Genomic DNA, 25,761 nt, shown 5'->3' with positions numbered 1-25,761 from the left:
TCAACGCACTCAGCTTCACTGTGATGACTCATGATCTTCTCAGTTACTTGGATCTGTTACTGGGTAGGATGTTGGACAGTTATCATCTCCAAAGCTACAAGTGCCCAATAAAATAGAAAGTTTCTCTAAAGACCCAGCAGGATTCTTACTCCCAATCAGGCTGCCTATTTGCAGAGCCATGACTCCCTGTGGCTGGGGGACGGTGGGAGTTATGGCTGAGAATCCTTTTACAGATATCTTCATGCTGTCATGGTCTTGAATCATTCTCTATCCCTTGTCTGCCTCTATTGGTATCTTTTTTGTCTTGGATTATTGTCACCATGGTGACAGCCATGCAAATAAAAACACTGAAAAGAAATTTAAACTTTGCTAACTTCACAAGGCAAGAAGATGCAGAAATAAAACAGATGTGATAACTTGGACATTTCCTGGTGTTTTACCATTGAGAACTAGAGCTCAAAGCTCAGAAAAAAGTATTTTCAAGCAGACCAGACAGGGGCATTCTAGCTTGAAAAGACTTTAGAGTGCAAGATGGAAACGTTTTAAACATGCTTACATAGCAAGATTTTGTTTTCCCCTGCATGCCATGACTAGATGAGATTGACATTGAAAGGGAAGGGGATATAGTAGAGAGAGGGCAGGTTGGAAGGTGAGAAAGTCATGAAGATATATGGTCTTAAGAAAAGTGGCATGTTCAAAATGGAAGATTTGCATGGTTTAGTTCTTTTCTCTGCCAGAATCCAAGGAGACTCCAAGGCACTCCTCCTACAAAACGGTGATCATGCTGTTTACTTTATGAAAGTATCCCTTGGTGACAGACTTGAGAGCTGCCCCTGTGCCTAACTGAACAGGGGGAAGAATTGGAAAGAAATGGTAGGACCAGGTGGGGAGCGGGCTTCAAGAATGAGAAATTTTCACCGAGGCAAGTGTATACTTAAAAAGGTATTCAGAATTCAACCATATCCTATATAAGGAGACTGCCCCCTTGTTGAAGGGACCTCAACAGCAGAATAGGCTGAGGACTATCAGAGCTACACCATACATTTGTCTCCTCTATTCTTTGCAGTCACTTCCCCAGCTCAAAATTGTACTAGAGAGAGGGAAGGAAATGGGATGTAAATTGAGTTTGAAGTTTTTAAATAGCTTTAGTTTTTATAGCTAGATCAACCGGAAAGTTATGGTTTCTGCCCAATATGTCATTAAAGTACAGGAAAGGGAGATTTAGCAGAGCAGCACTGAATCCAGTGGTTGGGGAAAAGATTCATATTTGTACCCTACTGCATAATTTAGAATCATCAATAAAATGGTGATATATAACATGTATAATATATATGTAGCAAAAATGAATGATAAATCATCTTGTTTATTTGAGTGTTTACTTGTTTATTTTCTCTTTTCTTACACTAGATTATAAGCTCCATTAAAATCCCAACAAAAAATAAGTGTATTTTATAGTTATGCTGCATTAAATCAACCTAAAAATTGTAAAATATAAAAAGCAAATTTTCTCAATCCATCAATGTTTATTATAAGACATTTAAATTTCCAAGGATCTCTGAGTCCTTTGCTGTCCTGAGACTCAATATTTCAATTGCTTATTTCCCCATTTATTCACTCAATAAATACATATTCAACTGCATGCACGTTGCAGTATGGTAGGGAGTGTAAGGACTGCAAACATACTTACGAAACAGCTTTTTCCAAAGAACATAAAATCTGAGCTGGACAGACAGGGTGAAATTCAATTTATTTGTTGAGAAGCAGGTATAAATTAGAGAATGAAGATGTATTTACAGATGCCAGTAGCTTTTCAGAACACTGCCATGGGTTGGTGAGGTGTGTGATTCTCAGGGAAGGAGTCACAGAGGCATAGAATGTGTGGAGGCTATTGACAGTTGTTGAATGTATTGGTTGGAATAAGTGAGGATGTGGAAGAAGTAACTTGGGACCATTAATGAGATGTGGGGCCCTCTGCAAGGATATCATTAGGCCTTTGTAGGGTCTAATGGGGGAGAGCCTAGAATACAGTGCTGAAGACTTTGACTTAACCTGATAGGAAACCATATACCATACCACCTTTCTAAAGAAAGCCATAAAAGACAGGATTGGAGTAGGGAGAATAGGCAGAAACAACCAGCAGCCAGACTAGGTATGTTTAAGATCAGGGTTGGGTCTAGAGATTGGGGTGAGTCTCAGGATTCCGGTGGGGTCAAACTGTAGAGAGTGGAAGTATATAGAGGCAGAGTAACAGGAATTGTGTTCTTCTTCCTACCAATCACTATTATAAATCTAAATTTATAATCCTAGATGTCATATTTGCAATGAGGTTAACATGATTTTAGAAATGTCCTGGGACTAATAAATGGAGAACAGTGATTCTAACCCAAACTTCCTTAGCTAACTGGATTGAACTGAGAAATTTAGAGAACTATGGAGAGCAGTTTTTCTCCCTATGGTGTAATCCAGGAAATGTATTAATATAAGATTATTACATCTGATGTAAACAGTAGGGGCCAGTATTCCTGAAGCTAGATACTTGTATGGTCTTCTGACTCAGCCACTGGAACATCCACAATGTGAACAAACTGAATTTATGTTCTCTTCATGTTGCTTTCATCCTTAAGAAAAGCCCTATAACTGCTGATCAATATGCTGTGCAGAGCCTCTTCCTGAAACTGCTGGATAATTTTTACTGTAGTTATAATTATAACATTTACTCATTTTTTGGCATAATTACTGATGCTCACAGTAGCTTCACTTGAATATTTCAAAATCATTTGAATATTAATTTAAAATATATTTCTTCTGTTTATTCTTCTTTTATTTTTAGCTGCTACAGTTGCTGACTTTCTAAGAGAAGCCAAAAGGGATGTCACTTCCCTGAAGCCTGCCCTGAACTTTGCCACCAAGTAATGAAGTCAGAGCACATGTATCCTGCACTGTTCATTTGTCATTAATTGTGACATGTGAAAATCACTTATATTTTTTAACTCTTTCATTAGTTTTAACTCTATATATGCTTGGAAATTAAGCTAACTTTTAAGTTCTTTGAGAGAAAGTGTGGTAGATCGAAAAGTTGTTACTTCTTCTTAATAACTATTATATCTGAATGTAACAAAATACGATCACATTTGCTTGAAACATTTCCACTTGTCTTTTAGAGACAGAAATGGCTGAGTAATATTCCATTGTATTTATGTGCCACATCTTTCCATTCATCTGTCAATGGGCATTTAGGTTATTTCCATGACCTGGCTATTGTAAATAGCACTGCAATGAACATTGGTGTGCATGTGTCTTTCTGAATAATGGTTTTCTCTGGGTATATGACTAGTAGTGGGATTGCTGGGTCATATGGCAATTCTATTTTTAGTTTTTTAAGTAACCTCCATACTGTTCTTCATTGTAGCTCTATCAATTTACATTCCCACCAACAGTGCAAGAGCATTCCCTTTTCTCCACACCCTCTCCAGCATTTGTTGCTTGTAGATTTTCTGATGATGCCCATTCTAACCAGTGTGAGGTGATACCTCATTGTAGTTTTGATTTGCATTTCTCTAATAATTAGTGATGTTAAGCAGTTTTTTATGTGTCTCTTGGCCATCTATATATCTTCTTTGGAGAAATGTCTATTTAGGTCTTCTGCCCAATTTTTGATTGGGTTGTTCATTTTTTTAATATTGAACTGCATGAGCTGTTTATATATTTTGGAGATTAATCCTTTGTCCGTTGATTCATTTGCAAATATTTTCTCCCATTCTGAGGGTTGTCTTTTTGTCTTGTTTATAGTTTCCTTTGCTGTACAAAAGCTTTTAAGTTTCATTAGGACCCATTTGTTTATTTTTATTTTTATTTCCATTACTCTAGGAGGTGGATCAAAAAAGATCTGGCTGTGATTTATGTCAAAGAGTGTTCTTCCTATGTTTTCCTCTAAGAGATTTATAGTATCTGGTCTTACATTTAGGTCTTTAATCCATTTTGAGTTTATTTTTGTGTATGGTGTTAGGGAGTGTTCTAATTTCATTCTTTTACATGTAGCTGTCCAGTTTTCCCAGCACCACTTATTGAAGAGACTGTCTTTTCTCCATTGTATGTCTTTGCCTCCTTTGTCATAGATTAGTTGACCATAGGTGTATGGGTTTATCTCTGGGCTTTGTATCCTATTCCATTGATCTATATTTCTGTTTTTGTGTCAGTACCATACTGTGTTGATTACTGTAGCTTTGTAGTATAGTCTGAAGTCAGGGAGCTCGATTTCTCCAGCTCCATTTTTCTTTCAAATGTTACTTTGGCTAGTCAGATTCTTCTGTGTTTCCATACAATTTTAAGATTTTTTTCTATTTCTTTAAAAAATGCCATTGGTAATTTGATAGGGATTGCATTGTAGAGACGTGAATGGACCTAGAGACTGTCATGCAGAGTGAAGTGAGAAATAGAAAAACAAATATCATATATTAACGCATATATGTGGAATCTAGAAAAATGGTACAGATGAACCAGTTTGCAAGGCAGAGATAGAGACACAGATGTAAAGAACAAACATATGGACCCCACAGGGGAAAAGTGAGAGTTTGGGGGTGGTGATGGAATGAATTGGGAGGTTGGGATTGACATATATACACTAATATGTATAAATAGATAACTAAGAAAAAAAAGAAATGGGCTGGCAATTTTCTTTTTGTACCTCAAATGCCTCATACAATCTGAATTGTTGATTACCTTGATCTCTATTTCCCACAAAATTTCCGTCATCTATCAGTATCTTCGTGAATCCTTTCTCAGACCCTTTTATTCTCTTTCACCTTACACTCTGTCTGAAAACAGAGAAACTGGTTTGTGCAAATATATTAAGGAAGTGGTCATCTTTTCTAGGTAATATAGTGACTTAACAACTCAAAGAAGTAATGGTAGGAATTTTTAAAAGCTGCTCTTTTATTGAGACACCTTTTGTTATGACAGAAATCCAGCTGGATAGAGAACTGTCTATCCTGCAAACTGGGCAGCTGAAACTTTCAGTGATCCTAGAAAACTTTTGTTTTTAGAGTGTTCATACAAAACTCTTTGGACTGATTTTTTAGTTCTTTTTCAGATAATTGTACTTTCTTTGCACAGATTCTTCTTCTGATGAACAGAGAAGAATGCACCATTGTAAAGAGATGCCCCAAAAGGAATTGTTGAACTCCAAAAATTCATTATGGTAGTCACATTAAGAAGACTTCTAGAAAGTTCTTCAAACTTTTCTGTGACATCCAAGGGTCTTTCTCAACCATAGACTAAATCCAAGTATACCTCAAATAACTTGGTATTTTGATAGTCAATCAATATTTTGTGATGTAGGCAAACAGTTCTACGAATTTCTCCATGGTTTTAAGAGCTTCCAAGTTTTGGCAATTATGAATAAAACTGCTATAAACATCTGTGTGCAGTTATCTGTGTGTATATAAGTTTTTGCTCCTTTGGGAAAATACCAAGGATTGTGACTACTGGAGTGTGTGGTAAGAGTATATTTAGCTTTGTAAGAAACTGAAAAACTGTCTTCTAAAGTGACTATACTACTTTACATTCCTACCAGTAATGAATGAGAGTAATGTTGCTTTACATCCTTGTTAGCATTGGTGTTGTCAGTGTTCCAGATTTTGGCCATTCTAATAGGTGTGCTGTGTTATCACATTGTTGTTTAAATTTGCATTTTCCTAATGACATATAATATGGAGAATCTTTTCATATGCTTAATTGCAAATACTAAATCTTTTTGATGAGGTGTCCATTTAAATATTAAGCCAATTTTTAACTGGATTATTTGTTCTTGTTACATTTTAAGAGTTCTTTATATATTTTGGATAATAGTTCTTTATCAGATAAGTCTTTGTAAATATTTTCTCTCAGTCTTTTGACATTATCTTTATCAGAGCAGATGTTTTTAAATTTAACTGTCTAGACCCAAGTAGACATTTCTCCAAAGAAGATATACAGATTACCAACAAACACATGAAAGGGTGCTCAACATCATTAATCATTAGAGAAATGCAAATCAAAAGTATAATGAGATATTGTCTCACACCAGTCAGAATAGCCATCATCCAAAAATCTACAAACAATAAATGCTGGAGAGGGTGTGGAGAAAAGGGAACTCTCTTGCACTGTTGGTGGGAATGTAAATTGATACAGCCACTATGGAGAACAGTATGGAGGTTCCTCAAAAAACTAAAAATAGACCTACCACACGACCCAGCAATCCCACTTCTGGGCATATACCCAGAGAAAATCATAATTCTAAAAGAGTCATGTACCACAATGTTCATTGCAGCTCTATTTACAATAGCCAGGACATGGAAGCAACCTAAGTGTCCATCAACAGATGAATGGATAAAGAAGATGTGGCACATGTATACAATGGAATATTACTCAGCCATAAAAGAAACGAAATTGAGTTATTTGTAGTGATGTGGATGGACCTAGAGTCCGTCATACAGAGTGAAGTAAGTCAGAAAGAGAAAAACAAATACCGTATGCTAATACATAGATATGGAATCTAAAAAAAAAAAAAAAAAGGGGGTCATGAAGAACCTAGGGGCAGGAGGGGAATAAAGACACAGACCTACTAGAGAATGGACTTGAGGACAAGGGGAGGGGGAAGGGTAAGCTGTGACAAAGTGAGAGAGTGGCATAGACATATATACACTACCAAATGTAAAACCAATAGCTAGTGGGAAGCAGCAGCATATTACAGGGAGATCAGCTTGGTGCTTTGTGACCACCTAGAGGGGTGGGAGGGAGGGAAGAGATATGGCGACATATGTATATGTATAGCTGATTTACTTTGTTATAAAGCAGAAACTAACCATTTTAAAGCAATTTAAAGTAATTATACTCCAATAAAGATGTTAAAATAAATAAATAAATAAATAAGTAAAATATATGAGGAAGAGCTGTGGACCATAAAAGAAAATAATTAACTGCCTAGATTATCAATTTTTTTCTTTCATGGATTGTGGCATCAGTGTTATCTTTAAAAAATCAGCACCATGGTCAAGGTCATCTGGATTTTATCCTATGCTATGCTGTCTCCTAGGAGTCTTATAGTATTTCATTTTAAATTTAGTTCTGTGATCATTTTTAGTTAATTTTGGGGGAAGCTGTTAAGTCTGTGTCTAGATCTATTTTGTTGTATATGCATATTCAGCTGTTTCAGGACCATTTGCTTCAGACTATCTTTGCTTATTGCATTGCCTTTGTAGTTTGTTTGTTTATTTTATCAAAGATCAGTGGACTATATCTATGTTGGTCTATTTCTGGGATCTTTATTATTTCCATTGACTTATTTGCCTTTTCTTTCATCAATATCACATTGTTTTTATTACTGTAGCTTTTTAGTAAGTCTTAAAGTCAGGTAGTGTCTGTCTTCCAACTTTGTTCTCCTTCAATATCATCTTACCTATTCTGGATCTTTTGCCTTTTCTTATAAAATTTAGAAACAATTTGTTGATATTCACAAAAAAACAAAACTTGTTGGGATTTTGTTTGGGATTGCACTGAATGTATGGATCCACTTTAAAAGAACTGACATCTTGACAATATTTAGCCTTCTGATACATGAACATGGGATATCTCTAGATGGATCTGTCTAGTTTTTTTTATATTTCATTAATCAGAGTTTTGTAGTTTTCCTCATATAGACCTTATTTGTATTTTTTGATTTATATCTAAATATTTTATTTCTTTGAATGCTAATGTAAATCGTATTTTGTTTTTAATTTCACATTCCACTTGTTCTGGTATATAGGAAACGGGTTGACTTTTGTATATTAACTTTGTATCTTGCAATTTTGCTCTAATCATATATTAGTTCTAAGAGACTTTTAGTCAATTCTTTTGGATTTTCTACATTGATGATTATGTCATATACAAACAAAGACATATTTGTATCTTCCTTCCAAATATGTATGTGTGTGTATATAAATACATATATATATATATATATATATATATATATAATTATTTCTTTTTTCTTATTGCATTAGCACTCCAAGCATGATATTCAAAAGGAGTGGTGAGAGGGAACATCCTTTCCTTGAACCTAATCTTAGCAGGAAAGCTTTGATTTGCTCACCATTAAGTAGAGTGTTCGCTGTAGGTTTTGTGTAGATATTCTTTATCAAGTTGAGGAAGTTCACCTCTATTCCTAGTTTACAGAGAGGTTTTATCACACATGAGTGTTATATTTTGTCAAATGCTCTTTCTATTGACATGATCATGTGATTTTTGTTCTCTTTTAGCTTATGGATGTGATGAATTACATTAATTGATTTTTGAATGTTGAACTCGCCTTACTTGAAATAAATCCCACTTGGTTGTGGTGTATAATTATTGTTATACATTGTTGAGTTCAATTGTATAATATTTGGGGGTCAGGGATTTTTTTATCTGTGTTCCTGAGAGCTACTGGTGTGTAGTTTTATTTTCTTATAACATTTTTTTCTGTTTTTGGCATTAGGGTGATGCTCGTCTCATAAAATGAGTTAAGAACTATTTCCTATGCTTCTATGCTCTGCAAGAGATTGAAGAAAATTGGAATAATTTATTCCTTAAATGTATAGTAGAATTCATCAGTGAACCCATTTGGGACTGATGCTTTCTCTTTCAAAAGTTATTTATTATTGATTCAATCTCTTTAATAAGATAGGCCTATTCAGAATGTCTATTTCTCTTAGTGTAAATGTTGGCAGATGTTATCTTTCAAGGAAATGGTCCATTTCATTTAGGTTATCAAATTTGTGGGCATAGTTGTTCCTAGCACTCCATTATTATCCTTTAATGTCCATAGGATCTGTATGTTTTAGCTTTCATTTCTGATACTAGTAATTTGTATCCTTTTTTCTTTTTTCTTAGTTAGCCCAGCTTATCGATTTTACTGATCTTTTCAAAGAATCATATTTTAGTTTCATTGATTTTTCTCTACTGATTTCCTTTTTTCATCTTCATTGATTTATGATTATTCATTTTATTCTGCTTGCTTTAGATTTAATTCACTCTTCTTTTTTTTTTTTTCTAGTTTCCTGAGGAGGAAACTGAGATTATTAACTTTAGATCTTTCTTCTTTTATAACATATGCATTCAATGCTATAAACTTATCTCTAAGCATTGTTTTCACTGCATCCCATAAATTTTGATAAGTTATATTTCATTTCCATTTGGTTCAGTTATTAATTCTCTTGAACTTTTTTCTTTTATTGATACATTATTTAGTAGTATTTTTTTTTTTATTTTGGGATTTTCCTTATTTTTCTGTTATTGATTTCTAATTTAATTCTATTGTGGTCTGAGAACAGACATTGTATGATTCCTATTCTTTAAAATTTGTTAAAGTGTGTTTTATTTTTTTGATCCATTCTTACAACCTCTTTCTTTTTCTTGGTATATTTAGACCACTGACATTCAAAGTGATTATTGACATATTTAGATTAATATGTGCTATATTTGTTACTGTTTTCTACTTGTTTCCCTGACTCCTTGTTTTTATTTTTTCTTCTACACTCTTTCTGCCTTTTATGGTTTTAATTATTTTATTTGAACGCATTTTCCCTCCTTCCTTAACATATAATTTATACATCTTTCTTAACTTTTATTTTTAGTGGTTGCCTTAGAGTTTGCAATCTACTTTTACAGTTAATCCAAGGCCACTTTCAAATAACATATTACTTCATGGGCAGTGTGGATACTTCATGAAGACAAAATTATCCAATACTACATATATATATATATATATATATATATATATATATATATATATATATATATATATATAAAGGCATTCTATAGCCTTACAATTAGGTCTCAGTCTTTTAGTGAGCCAATGCCTCTGGACTATAAGCTTCACAATTGTTTCTCAGCTTTTCTTCTTTCCATCTGAGATAGAACAGGATGGCTAGAGTGGGTTTAAGTTCACTATTTCCCTTCTCCCATGTAGGAGGCTAGAGCTGACTGGAGTTGGGTATTTCACTTCCCTTATGTCAGTTAGGCTCTGATAATGTCCCATCATATTAGGCTCTGGATAACTAGTTTCCTCTGAGGGCAGGCCTTTTAAGAACAGTGCTCTAGAGTATTTCAAAATGGTTCCTTTTCCCCTGCCCCTGCCAGAAGCACTGGAGAGTTTTTCTCTGTTATTTACTATGGAAACCAGGTTGAGATCCTGGAGGTAAATCTCACAATACTGTAAGGATTCCCCTATGACTGAGTTCCTCTGGATTTGTTAACTCTTAACTGTGCCTGCAGGGAACCTCCAGCAGTTCATCAATTATAGCTCAGGTTTTCCTACTCTGGCACTGATTTCTATGGTAGTTTCCAGGGTGAATTTTCTGTTCTGGTAAGTCATGATGACCTGTATTTGCCTGTCTCATCAATCTTTAGGGTAGCAGGTTGCCCGTTTCCTATCCTCTCTTCTTATGTATCCTGGAAGAGTTGTTAATTGTCCATCTGTTTAGCTTTTTACTTGCTCTTAGGACAGAGTGGCAATTTTCAAACTCCTCACATGCAGAACTGGAAACTTGGAAACCTCTCAAAAATGTTATTTTTATTTCTAGCAACCATAGAAATATAAAGGATGAAAAAAAATATTAGGCAGGTATATCAGAGAGTTCAGTATACCTTATTATTATATAGAAGTTAATCACTAAAGACTGTATCAGCATTAAATGGTTCATGTAATTCACTTGTGTAAAATGGCCAAGTCGTATTATTTCAGACATTAAAATAAGCAAAGCAGATTGAGCATTTAAGCACTCAGTGACTAATTCAATCTGTAAATGTTCAATGTGTTGCAGTTGTCTTTAATGGTACAACTAGTGAAGAATGTGAGTGGGAAGAAAGGTGGAAATGAAAGTTATTGATGATCCTTGATGTGTATGCAATGATCTCGGCAACATATGTATTTGCTATTATTAGCCTGACGATACATATGAGGAATCTGACACTTAGAGAATTTTGTAATTAGCTGAATATTACTCAAATAAGGATGGATTGTTAAATCTCCTATATGCTGATGAGTCTGATACTTGTTGACAAATCTTAAATGCCTCAAACTTTGCTGGCCATTTATACACACATTGCCTCATCTACTTCCCCAAGCAGATTTTAAGTTTGCTGTCATATTTCCATGTTATATCTGAGGTTACAGAGTCTTAGAAAAATTCTGAAAATTGATCAGAAATTTTATCAAAATAATAAGTGATGGGTTAGTTTTGAAACAAAATCTACCAGAATTCACTGTGACACTCTGTCATGCTATATGCCACCCACAATCCAACAAGAAGGAAATATTATTTCTTGAATTTTTTAGAGTTATGGTAGGACAGATGTTTTAGATTTATAATCATAAGTGCAACTTCCTTACCAAGTGAAGAAAAGACGTGATCTTTGGATATCCAAAAGAGACTGTGTGTGAGCATAGAAATACTTGTAGTATTTTAGAGTTCACTAATCTTTTTCAGATGAGTTATCTTGTATTGTTGGTCCTATGTTATCATATATGATGAATAAATATTTACTAACTTTTATTTTATTCCTTATAGAATTTAAGTCCCCCAGGGAGCAATAAGAATATGTGATTAATTAGGAATGTGTTTCTGATCAGCTTTATGGTTTTTCTGGTTCAGGACATTTTCTACCAAGAAGGCACCAAAGCAATTAATGACTTGATAAGAAAAGTGACTCCGTTCCATTCATATTTGTGTCAAAGGGAGAAGCTTTTGTCACTAGCAACTCAAATATGTATACACACAAATTTGCATACACCCTATGCTTTAACCTTTCTTTATAATTTTTTTTTAAAGATTTATTTATTGATTGATTGATTGATTGCTATGTTGGGTCTTCCTTTCTGTGCTAGGGCTTTCTCTAGTTGTGGCAAGCGGGGGCCACTCTTCATCGCGGTGCGTGGGCCTCTCACTATCGCGGCCTCTCTTGTTGCAGAGCACAGGCTCCAGACGCGCAGGCTCAGTAGTTGTGGCTCACGGGCCTAGCTGCTCCGCGGCATGTGGGATCCTCCCAGACCAGAGCTTGAACCCACGTCCCCTGCATTAGCAGGCAGATTCTCAACCACTGCACCACCAGGGAAGCCCTTTCTTTATAATTTTTATTTTCTCTCTGCTGCCTCTTGAATGTGCTCCGTAAGCTGGAAACTAACTTGGTAAAATGGCACCCCATTTATTTATACCGAGAGTCCCTCAATCAAACTTCAAGTCCTCGTAGGATAGAAATAACCATTCTTTCTCTTCACTTATATGTACTTCCTGCAATTCTGTTACCTATTTTGAAATATAGTATTATTTTTGTGTACTAAGTTCTATTACCCTCTATTTTCCCCTGCCTCCTTCACAAATAGGGTGCCAGAGTGCTTTCTCTGAAACTTCCTCACATTTGTCATTCCATTGATGTAAACGTACTATTAGTCAATTCAACATTCAAGGTGAGTTCATAACACTGACTTAGAGAAGAGCATTACAGTATTTTCCATATCATTCTCAATCTCAATCTCATTTTTTTCCTCAACATTGTACACTGAAATACTCACAATGATACATAGAGCCTTTTCCTGTGAGGTTACAATGCAGAGTGAAATAAGAATACTTTCTGGTAATATATTACTTGTCACACAGTGATTTCAAAGCACTTTGTTAGCAAAGAAAGATTATTACCATCAATTTAATGGGAACTGAAACACATAAGTTAAATTACTTTTTCAAAGTTGAACAGAAAGTAAGTTACTATGTTATGAACATAATTCATGTTCCTGTCATTATAGTGTTTAATTCCATCTAGTGGAACACACTTCCTTTCAGGCTGTCTTCTACATAACAATTTACTTCCCACTTGGCAGAACAGAGGCTCAAATTCATGGATATGAGTATCTGCTGTATCAAGGCAGAATCTGGGTTTACCGAATCACATGATGACATGACTTTGGCTGGATGGAGCCAAAGAGAACTGCTTCACTACATCTAAAACTGCTCACATCTTCAAATGTCCATAGACTTACGAAAGCAGATTGAACACAGAATCATTATAGAAATTTAGAGAAAAGAGAATAGTTAAAAAATAGAGAATTAAGAAAATAGTCAAGAAAAATAGAAAAAGCATCATTTGCAACTGAACTCTGAAGTAATTTCGGTATTGCTTTCTTCCATTATGGGTATAGACATATGTGTGTGTATTTTAAACATTGGGATTATAACCTAGATACCCTTTGTATCTTTAATTAGCTATTTTATTAATTTTCATTACCATTTATTTAAAAAAAAATTAAATCCTTATATATTAGTCAAATGATCAATCTCTTCTTTTTGGATTGTTCTGTTTTTTACATTTTTTAAAATATACACTATCCTGAGATAACTGAGACATTTTCCTAAATCTTTTTTCTAAAAGAAATAAAATTATATTTTTAAAACATAAGAATTTATTCTATCTGGAGTTTATTTTATTTTATGTTGATGTAGCATTACATCAATCAAAGCCTCTGTAGCATTGGAAACCAGGCATTAATATTTTTTAAAACCCTCCCAGTTGATTCTAATATGCAGGCATCATTGAGTACAAGTACTTCATGTAAAACATAAAATAAAAAGTTACTTATATACAAAAAGTAGTTGTTTAATTTATTTCTTTTTTAAAAAGTTATTGATATTAGTATGTAAAATTTCCTGTTGTGTTTTTATCCTCTTTTCACACCTCCTACTCTCTCCTCCACTTAATTTATAGAATAAAATAATTTTTCTTACTCTTTACCTTTGAATTTTTAAAAATTCTTAAAAATCTACTACTTAATTTATCAACTTCTGATGGGATCTTTGACCCTCAACTATTATAAATAAGGCAACAGAAAGTTTATTCCACTTTTCATCTTTCCAAATCCTACCCATTTTTGTCAGCTGTGTCGTTTCTACACTTGTAGATCACTGACATTTATATTCTATTCTGTCACCACATTTCCTGTGTAAGTTTTTGTTTTGATCTGCTAGTTATTTTGCTTTCACCTTCCAGGAGTTTCCAAAATCTCATCTGAGCCATATTCCTTCAGATTTTTCATGTTCAAAACTATAGTAAGTCTTTATCCTTGAGAAAGACTTTATTGGGCTGTAAAATTTTGGCCTTCACTTTGCCCCTCTAGAATAACTTATAGACACTGTTTACTGCTTTCTGCACTGACTGTCACTGGAGAGAAGTTAGGCACATTTCTGATTATTTTCCTGGGGAGGCTCTTTATCTTTTTTTTTTTTTTTTTTTTGTCTCTATGGCTGCCCCAAAAATGTGTTCTTTATCTTTAAAGTCCAGTAATTTCAAATATATATATATATATATATATATATATATATTTATTAACATGTTGGTAAGGACCTTTCTGAGCCAACTTTCCCTGAAATATTATATAAACTTTTTATTTATAGATGTAAGGCTTCTTTCATTTCTGGAATGATTTCTTGAATAAAATATTTAAGTGTTGTATTATGTTTTATTGTTTTGGTTTCATTTAGTTTTTCCTCTGATGCACATATTGTTTTATGGGTGTATTATGGATACTGTTTACTGTCTTAAACATCTCTCATTTTTCCTTACTTTCTTTACTGTCTCTTTTTTTTCTGTTTTAGTGTGTTTTTCTTTCTCACATCTATCCTTCGTAGTTTATAATATGATAGCAGACACATAATAGCTATATTTTCTACTAATTTTCCTCCATTTTTCTTGTCTTACTGTATATCTTCTCATTGTTGCTACAGTTACTCATTTTTTGTAATACTTATATTTAAATGAGATGGAATTTTCCCCAGAAATAAATGTAGATGGTCCCTATGTAAAGAATGAGAGGTCAGAGAAGTAGTCAAGATTTGTCCATTCAAGGCTGTAGTCCCTGTAAATACAGAGATGGCTGGTTTCTTAGAAACATGGCCTCTATACCTAATATTGACTCCTTTGCCCCAGGATCTAATCTTACTGAGAATACATTCTGCCACCAACACTCAGGTCCTTCCTTTCTTTCACTGGCTACTTGTGCCAAAGTGTAAAGCCCTTTCTTCCTTCTCTTTGCTCCTGGACTTCCTGCACTTCTGTTAATTCCAATTACTCCCTGAATTCATGTTCTCTTCAATCCCTTCTCATAAAGTAGCCAGTCAAGGTAAGACCCTTACATTTTGGGAGTAGTTATTGCCTCTCAATTTCTGAGATCAACCACCCTAACCCACCACTTTTCTTTCCTTTCTTCCTTCCTTGTCCCCATATAGATGTAGACTTCTGCCTAGATTTGGCTGTCTTCAGTTTCTTTTTTTTTTTTTTTTTTTTAACTCACAAACACAAAATTAGTAAAGCATGTTTGGGGTTTTTGCTTGTTTACTTTTGTTTCTTGTCATCTGTATTAATCTCTATGTAAAAAGGTGAAATTTTGTTGGCACGTTGTCTTGTATTAGCACAAATTATTTTTCAACTAGACTCAGACACACTGGCAGCACACAGAATGAAATCAATATTCTGAAAATTCTCACATAAAGACACTTGAAGTGTCTTTGTTGTTGTTTTCTTAAGTGGGATGACAAGTATTTGTCAAAGTCCCCAATATGTGGAATGTTAGTGGAATTTTACACAATGCTCCTATATCTTGAAACAAAATAGATTCATAATTTAGCTTCTTTCAAAGCTTTTGGAGGACCTTAGATTTAGCATTAAAATTAAGCAAATAAAATTAAAATGACAATGATATGTACTTACAACATCTATACAACTCATCATTACATCAGACAGGAAAAGGAGACTCACACTATTGGAGGAACTTTATGCTATTAACATTTAAGTGTTTGCTACACAGGCAGGCTTCTTTGATAATATTATTGGTAGAATGTTCTCACAATGTAGTTCAGGACAGACTCAAGTGTGTAATTGCAACTTTATTAGTGAGCCAGTAGGAAGGCAGGGATTGTGGGAGATCTCTACATCCTTATTGGAGAGAGTAAAACTAATGTTTACATCTTTCTTTACTTTTGTTTGATAGGCACATGCTAGACAATCAAGGAAAACTCACAGTTGAGAAAAAAATCTGACAGAAATCAAGATGGCAGAATAAGAGGACACTGAGCTCCCCTCCCCTCAAAAACACATCAAAACTACAATGACATACAGAGCTACTCTTGCTGAAATGGGCTTGGAGACTAGCAAGATGGCTCTTCTTCAACAAAGGCTATTAAAGAAAGATACAGTAGGAAGGAAGGAGAAAGGATATGGTCAGGACCTGTACCCTCATTAGGTACACAAAAGAGGAGGGGTATATCACAGGCTTGGGAAACATCCTGGTAACCTAGGGATGTTTTTATTGTTGTTGTTTATTTTTATTATTATTCTTTTTAAAGATGAGTACCCTTAATCCCCTTAAAAGCAACATTATCTGGTGTGTGTTAGAGATGGTGGCTGGAGAAGGTTGCTAAATACATAGCTGTGAGGTTTACTCCCTATAACTGAAGGGATATAGTTTCAGCCAATGTAGTTGATATTCTTAGGGAAAAAAAAAAATAAGGCATGTAAAAGGTGTAATTGTTAAATAACAAAAACAACAAACTGAGTATACTATGGCATATGAAAGATAATTAATGGGATGAATAAACAAAAGTTTGAATAGTCATTATCCATAGGAAGACAGAGAAGAATATTAGAAATATGAATTAAGCCAAGAAGCTAGGTGTAAAGAAGAATCAACTGGAGATACTGGGTACCTAAATAAAATTTTAAAAAAGAACTAAACTAAACTAATAGAAGCTTTGAATACTGAATAGATACTCTGAAGAAATGAATTTAATTTATTTAGTGGAATGAAGTTGAAGAGAGAAAGAAGTATAGTGACTATATATAATAAGATAAGAAGGCAGAAATAAGTACTAATATGAGAGTATTACTAATAAATAAAAATAGGTTCTATTCATCACACAAAAGCTAGAGATTTAAATTTGCATAAAAAGGAAACATGTGAAAGATGGTGAATTAATGAGGAACACTTCAAGTAAAAACGATACAGAAATCCAGAAAATGATATATTATAAAACACATAAGAAAATAATGGAAAATGTAGGAATTTCATATTAAACAATATTAAATTTTGGATAAAAATTACTAACATGAAAGTATATTATGAACTAGTACAATTAAGAATATAATCAAGAATATATAATCATCATGAAAATGTAAATATCTGACAAAATAACTTAAAATCATAAACCAAAAAACTGACAGAATTATAGAGGAAATAGACAAATCAGCAATTTTAATTTGATATTTTGTCATATATCTTTCAGAACCTGATAGATTAAGTAGAAAAAAACTAGCACATATATTGATTGTTGGAATTACCTGATTAAGAAGCACAAACATTCTACATATATATTGGGCACAAAGTAATATAATTTTATCTACACTGTATTTATATAGATGTATGTGTATATATATATATATATATATATATATATATATATATATATATATATATAATTTTTACCCAATTAAAATATTGGTCAACATTTCCAAAAATAATACATAGACCATTCACAAACTGATCATGTCCTCAATCCTAAATAACACATCAAAAATTGCAAAAGAAAAAAATCAAGGTATGTTCTTTGACTGGCATACAATGTCATTATAAATTAGTAAGAATAATCTAGAATTAAACTTGTATATTAATTTAAATTAAATATTACTACTAAATAATCTTTGAGTTAGAGAATTTAATCTAAAAGGCGATTGTGAAGATCTTAGAGGTAAATGACATGAAATTACTAATAGTTAAAATCTATGAAAACACAGCTAAACCATTAGTATTTAGAGGGGAATTTAAATTTGGTTATAAATAAGCCAAAAGAATAAATGTAAAAACAACAAACAAACAAAGAAAAAAACCCAAACCCTTGTCAGAGAATAAAACGGTGGTTGCCAGGGCCTAGGAAGTGGGAAAATGAAGAGATGGTGGTCAGAAAGTATAAACTTCCAGTTATAAGATGAATAAGTTTTGGGAAATCTAATGTACATCATGGTGACTATATTTAACAAAACTATTATATTTTTATAAGGTGCTAAGAATGTAGATCTCAAATGTCCTCATCACACAAAAAATAAATAGTTAAATAAAAAAAAAAACCCTTGAAACTAAAAACTAAACAAACAAACAAAAAATTCTAGAGAGGCATTAAAAAAATAAAAACATAAAAAGATAATAAAGGAAATCATAAATATAAAGGAAGAAGTCAATAAAGAAGATAAAATATTGAAGATTTCAAAAGTCTAACTGGTTTTCAAAAACATTTAGAAAATATAGAGATACCTCTGCCAAGTATAATGAAGGGAAAAAGAGAGATGATGCAAATGAAAAAAATTCAAAATAAAATTGTGGAAAAACTTCATCTGCCCATCATAGTAACAAATAATTTAAATAATATTATAAACAATCACACCTCAATATGTTTTTAGCCTGGAAAAAATAGATACATTTATAATGAGGTTATAAAATGTTAAGTATGAAGAAGAGGAACAAAAATCTTAGATATATCAAAAATTATAAAGAGATTGAAATTTTCAATCTACTTTTTCCTCCAGCAAAGGCCAGAGTTGTTCTGACTTGTAGAAGTTGTTCCAGAAGAGGCAGAAAACTATCCAGGTGTTTTTATGAGCCTAGTATAATTTTATTGATAAAATTAGATAAGGATAATTCAGAGACAGTGAATTATAGGCCTGTTTTATTCCTGAATATAGATGCAAAATTCCTAAATAATATATACCCTAAAATAATCCAATTTTGTGCTAAAAGTAATATACCAAGATGAAATACATTATTTATATCCTAAACATATGTTACATAATAAAACAATGAAAAGTCAATATATCTAATTCTATCTCTATCAATAGATGTATATAGATATGTATTCAATCTATCTATATGTATGTACATATATAAATATTTAAATCTATTTATCTTTCTATTTGTAAAAATACATATATATGTGTATCTCTCTCCACTCTCTTTAAAATAGATATAGACATATATAGTTATCTACCTATATCTTTATATGTAGGTATATATACATATATAATGGATAAATTTAAAATACTTTTAAAATAGTGAATATATATGTGTGTGTGTATATATATATATATATATATATATATATATATACACATATACATATATGTTGCATATATTAAGAAACCTAGCAGAACTGAAAGATTGCATTAAGGTAGTTGGCTACAAGATCAATTTGCAAGTCTCTAGGACATTGAATAGCCAACTAGATAATATAATCGAAAATAAAGTTGCTGAAAGTAGTTAACAAATAATGCATTGACTTTTATGGAGGACATATTAGAATACATTGAAGGATGTAAAAGCTATGAATAAATGCAGATATGTAAGATGTTCATAGAGAGGATGACTTAAGATCATAAAGATATTAATGCATAAATTTAATGCTTCTCAAAAGAAACTACAGTTGACTTTTTGAAGAATTTGAGAAACTTATTCTAAATTTTATGTGAAAGAATAAAGGCCCATGAATAGTTAAGTCAATTTTGAAATAGAAGAGAAAAACTGTGGACCTCATTGTACCCTACAAATATTAAGATATTATACAAAGCCATAGTAATAAACACAGTGCAGAAATAGTTCCTAGGCAATGGAATCGAAGGGCTAGTGTGATGTGTGTGTGTGTGTGGGGGGGGGGGGGTGGGAGGGCTGTTTAATTGATATTGTTGGAATTAGTTGTCTTAGTGTACATAGAAAGATAAATATGGATATCTCTTTTTCCACTTGTCAAGGCCAAATCCAGTTTAATTAAGTCCTAAAGGTAAAAGTTAAAATTCAAATTATAACAGAAAAAATGGCAGAGTGTCTTCGTAATTTGGGGGTAGATAATAACATAAATCAAATTATGAACAATGAGGGAAGTATTCAATATATTTAACTAGATTATATATAATGGATTTAGTGGATAAGATATTGACTCAACAGAAAACTTATAGGCTGAAAGAAGATATTTCCAATGCCTAAAATCAGTAAAAAAGTCATATATTTTTTTAAAAAATACAATGAATAGCTGCAAATGGAGCAGAAAAACAGAGAAAAACAAGCAAAAGGTACAAACTATTTGAATAGGTAATTACCAACAGGGAGGTCAAAAGTACTGAAGAATATAAGCAGTCCCACTACTAATCGGAGAAATAAAATTTAAAAGAGTAAGATCTAGTTTGACACCCTTCTGATTGTTCTAAATTGGACTCCCAAATGATACTAATTTGGCTAACTTATGGAGAGAAAGGAAATCTCATGTGCTGCTGGTAGGAGGGTAACATGATGTTTTCCTTTAAGTGAGCAAGCCAGCGGTACTTAGTGAAATATAGATTGTGCATGCCCTATCATTCTGCTTTCTACTTCATGGAAATATGCACTAAAGAATCCCCTGCACAGGGGCTATATATAATTTGTTTGTTATAGCACTATTTGTAGTTTCTGAGAGTTGGTTACAATTGAAGTGACCATTATTAAAATAGGAGATATGAGTGACATTAGATATGTATATGTGTGCATGTGTGTGTAGAATCTATAATCTATCTATCTATCTATCTATCTATCTATCTATCTATCTATCTATCCATCCATCCATCTATCTATCATCTATCTTCTATCTATCTATATAATGAACTAACATATGTATTACTTTTGGTAGGGCTGCCATAACAAAATGCCACAAACTGGATGGCTTAAACAATAGAAATTTATTTTCTCACAGTTCTAGAGGCTGGGGTCCAAGGTGCCAGCAGAATTGGTTTCTCCTAAGGCCCCTCTCCTTGGATTGCAGATGGCCAACCTCTTGCTGCTCTTTACATGACTTTTTCTCTATGTCTACGTACCCCTCGTATCTCTTCCTCTTCTTATAAGGTCACCAGTCATATTGTATTAGGGCATTATCCTAAGGGCCTCATTTTAACATAATCATTACTTTAAAGACTTTCTTTCCAAATATGAGTTACCCATATCTCAGAATGAGAATTCAAAATTCCCATTGAGGGGTTAGGATTACAAAATGTGAATTTTGGGCTAACACAATTCAGCCCATATTGCCATAGATTAAAAACATTAAAAGTTAAAACCTCAGAAGTATATTTGGCAATCTAGACAGAATTTGAAAAGTGTTAAGTGAAAAAAGGTAAGAGGTATAATTCTACTTATATAGCTCAATAAAATATTTGTAAATTAAATGCACACTTACAGCTATTAATACATTTATTAAATTAATACCTACATAATTACTATATATTTTAGAAGAAGACATATATATAAAACATATTTGACATGAAAGTCAGAGTCAATGAAAGGGTACAGAATAGAAATTCAGACTGGGTAAAAAGAGAACAAAAAGTAAAACAAAAAAGTAGTTTTGTAAAGACTAATGATGAGTTTGATAAAATCAATTCTAAAATTGGAGATTAAAACTTAAAAAGCTGATGATCAAACATGTACAGATAGTTACGTTGTGAAGACATACATTAGATGTAAAGTTGCAGGCACTTTTTAATACTGAGTTGACATTGTCATAAATATTGTTAATTTTATTACTGCAGGATCATTAAACTGAACACTAACTTACTGGGATTAGGTGATGGAAATGAAAACAGAGGAAAGGATCGAAGTTTTTTAAAAAGAGTATAGGATAGAAGGAATGAATTATAGCCACAGTAGACATTAGAGCACTAGATTAAAACACAGCTACAGCAAAGCTAAATTGACATCAAATTCTATCAATTTGGGCATGAACACTCTTGCAAAAAGGGGCATGGGAATAAAACTTGGAACTGTACATGTGTTTATTTGTTAGGGCTGTGGACTGGAGAACAAGACAGGGCATTATTTACAGTAAATATTGAGGAGAACAATAATATTCTCACCTAAATTTTTCTACAGTATTCTGGCCAAACCAAATGGGCTAAATAGACCTAATGGTTGATCCTGAGAAATTTTAGAGAAGGTTTCATATGTGTCCTCTCCTGAAAAAAGAAAGAGTCTGGACAATCATAGGTTTCAAATATGAATAACTCCAAGGAGCTTCTACCTCAAAGTAACAATTTTTTAGCAAGTTTTCCCTTCTCTTCCTTTTCTTCCTACAAATTAGGAAGAATTTCTAATTCTTTTTCTTTCTAATTCTTTCTAACTCTAATTCTTCTATTCGCTGAGATTCTCACCTGAATATTTGATTCTTTATAATCGTGCAGCATAGCAAAATTTATACATAATAATATTTATTATTTACTCATTTATGAAATAAACAGTTCTTGATTCCCTATTCTGACTAGGCAATGTCCTAAGAACAAAGTATAAGACACATAAAATGAGAGCCCTGCCAATGGTTTAGCTCATATCCTTGTAAAAATCAAAACAAACATAATTATGCAAGAAAAGTGTGACAATTAAGCAAATAATAAGATATACAATGATTACCTAAATGCTATGGTATCATAAAAGAAGATAGCCTAACTCACCTTGCCCAGAAGAGGTGGTCAGGGAAGTCTGGATGACATGGCTGCAGGGTCATATCTTGAAAGTGAAGTAAACATTTGTCAGAAAAACAAAGAAAGAGAATGTTGTGCACTTGGAGAAGGGCAGAACATGGGGGTCACATTATTATTATTATTATTATTTATTTTTTATTTTTTGGTTGCATTGGATCTTCATTACTACACGGGCTTTCTCTTGTTGTGGAGAGCAGGGGCTACTCTTCGTTGCCGTGCGTGGGCTTCTCATTGCGGTGGCTTCTCTTGTTGAGGAGCACGGGGTCCAGGCACGCAGGCTCAGTAGTTGTGGTTCACAGGCTTAGTTGCTCCACGGCATGTGGGATCTTCCCGGACCAGGGATCGAACCCGTGTCCCCTGCATTGGCAGGAGGATTCTTAACCACTGCGCCACAGGGAAGTCCCAGGAGTCACATTATAAGCATGCTTAACATACATCAATTAAAATAAATGTGCAGCACAAGCCAACAATATGAAAATTTGTTTCAATTATTGAGAAAAATTTGGCTGCATTGAATTTGTGGAGAAAGAATACAGTATACATAAAATATGAATATCATACTTTATGGAAGTTTTCAAAGGAGATTATGGCAATGCCTCAATTGTTGTTATATGCACTGAATTTTTAGTCTAATATTTGTGTAAGCATATTGGTAATGTACCAACATTGTATTTCAAAATGCCTACAGCATGATGGGAAAGTACATGATGGAGTTCAAGGGATGATATTCAAGGGAGACATATTCAAAGGCTTCATGGGCCCTGCTGATGGCTTAGATTTCTTTCCTAATATTTAGTGACAATTTTAGTCAAGGTAGTGACAGAATCAAGTAGATGTTTAAGAGAAATAAACACGGTGATGTTATTGGACAATAGATTGAAAAGAGGCAAGCCTGGAGGCATGAGGAGCAGTTAGTAGATAATTTCAGTTATTTTGTAGGAGATTATGAGTTGAGTCAAGGAAAGAGCAATGGGGCTGGACAAAGAGGGCAGATTCAACTGGCTTGAAAGCAAGAGGAGCAACAAGACATAGTGACCAAGCGTAAGGAGAGAGAGAGGCAGGGAAAGGAAGGGTGATATTTTTTGGTATCTGTCTTGGGGAACTCTAAACATGGCATCATTATATAGCACTGAAGAGGATGCATTTTACTTGGGATACTATTGGAAATCCAACTGGAGAAGTACCAGTATCTTAAAGTCTAGACAAAAGATATAAAATTGTAAGTAATTTGTTAAAATGACTCAGTGGTTAAAGCCACAAAAGTAGATGAAGTTGCCTAGAAAGAGTTTATGGAATACTAGATTTACATTTTTTATTTAATTTGATAATAACTTGGTTATTTAAAATCAATTTTGTGATAAAACTTACTCATGAGACAATCATCTGTTCATGACTTAACATCTATGAGGTGTATTTTTGTTTCTATGTTCTTATTATTCTAATAAAGGGCAGAATTGTGCCCTTGAAACAGCCCAGTCTATCTTTACATACAGACTAGGTTTGAAATCTAGTCTACACCTGATTTCTGAGTGGATAAAATGAGGTAAAAAATCTAATACACATGCACAAGTTCTGACTTAGAGTGAGCATTTTACTACAATTAGCAGACTTTGTTCTTGTATTTTTGCCAATTCTGTGAGCATAGGCCAATAATTGGCACAGAATCAATAGCTATGGATTATAGAAGGATGTTGAGTGCCTTAATAGGGTGTAAGGACTTTAATTGATTCCATTCAAAGACAAGATCAAGAGGCAGAGGAGGCAGATAGGGAAGAGAGTTTCATATTTTCAACTACATGAACCATTACTGTTTCTTCCTTTCTTCTGAACTTTCAGTTACAATTCTTTGAAAATCAGTAAAAAAAAAAAAATAAAAACTCCAATTTAGGCCTTTATAGTACCTCTACAGTCCACTAGGAGAAAATTATGCCTGGTCTGGTAGAAAGAAAATACATTTAGGAATCAAATCATCTTTCAGATTCTAAATCCATATTAATACACTAGGAACTGAGGGCCATAACTTAACTTGGGGGGGGGGCCTCAATTTCACTCTCTGTGAAAAGGGGTACTACATACTTGCCCTGCATGTATAAAAGGTTCCTGATGAGAAGAAAAAATAAAATAGAAATATATTAAAGTAATATAAAATGTTAAAACATGATATTAATAATCTAATTATATTTATATTTAAATAACCTATTACCATGTGATCCTTAATATTTTAAAGTAAAATGAGAATGTCAATCTTTCCTTTTATTTTATGCAATGAAATATGCTGAATCATACATGCAATCCAATGAAAATGGCTACACTTGAACATATATGTGTGTGCTCATCTCAATATTTTTTTTAGCTTCTTAACCTAGGGTTTCAAATTAGGAATACTTTTTATATACAGTTTTTATAAGGACTTTTTTTTATGAGAAAATGTGCTCTGAAATAGTGAAATTTATAATAATTATATGATGCTGTGTCTTCATTTATTCCAAGATACTATCAATTATAAAATGTACTGTTATTTCATGTTGCACTAAGAAGGGAGGCGGTGAGAGCATAGCTACTTAAACTCCAACACATATCAATCTTGACTTCAGAGTTATTAAAATGTTAAGGAATATGTACCTAGACTCTCTGATAAATGAAAATGGTGTCTTGAACTTGTGCAATCATTACTTTTTTGCATATATTATCTTAATTCATCATCACAAGATATTAATATTTCTCTTAATACAGAGTAGTGGAACTATAATTCACAAAAATAAATTATTTGTATAATATCACAGAATATAAGACATATGGGCAACAGCAACCCAAGTATTCTCCTAAGGAACTTTGTTTTCTTCTTGTACCATGCCTTATAAAATAAAAGAGAAAAAAAAAAACAAAACAAAACCAATTTTGGGAGTCATAGAAACTTGAAGATAGCAGGAATAGAGGCTCTAATCCATGCTCTCCATTAATGCAGAGGTCCATTCCACTTAGTAGTTTATTTTCTGGCTTCAACTGAACATTTCTTCTGAAGTTAATTTGACTTAAGCAATTGATATTACCCAGTGAAGAGAGAGATTTAGGATCCTAAATATGAAAAATAAGCAAACAAGAGGGAGGAACAAACTATAGATAACAAAAATAACATCAAGTTGAGTCATGTTAAGTTTGAGGTTTTTATGGTACATCAAA

This window comes from Balaenoptera ricei, chromosome 14 (genome assembly GCF_028023285.1).
Source record: "Balaenoptera ricei isolate mBalRic1 chromosome 14, mBalRic1.hap2, whole genome shotgun sequence".
Taxonomy (NCBI): domain Eukaryota; kingdom Metazoa; phylum Chordata; class Mammalia; order Artiodactyla; family Balaenopteridae; genus Balaenoptera; species Balaenoptera ricei.
Note: the sequence above shows the minus strand (reverse complement) of the source record.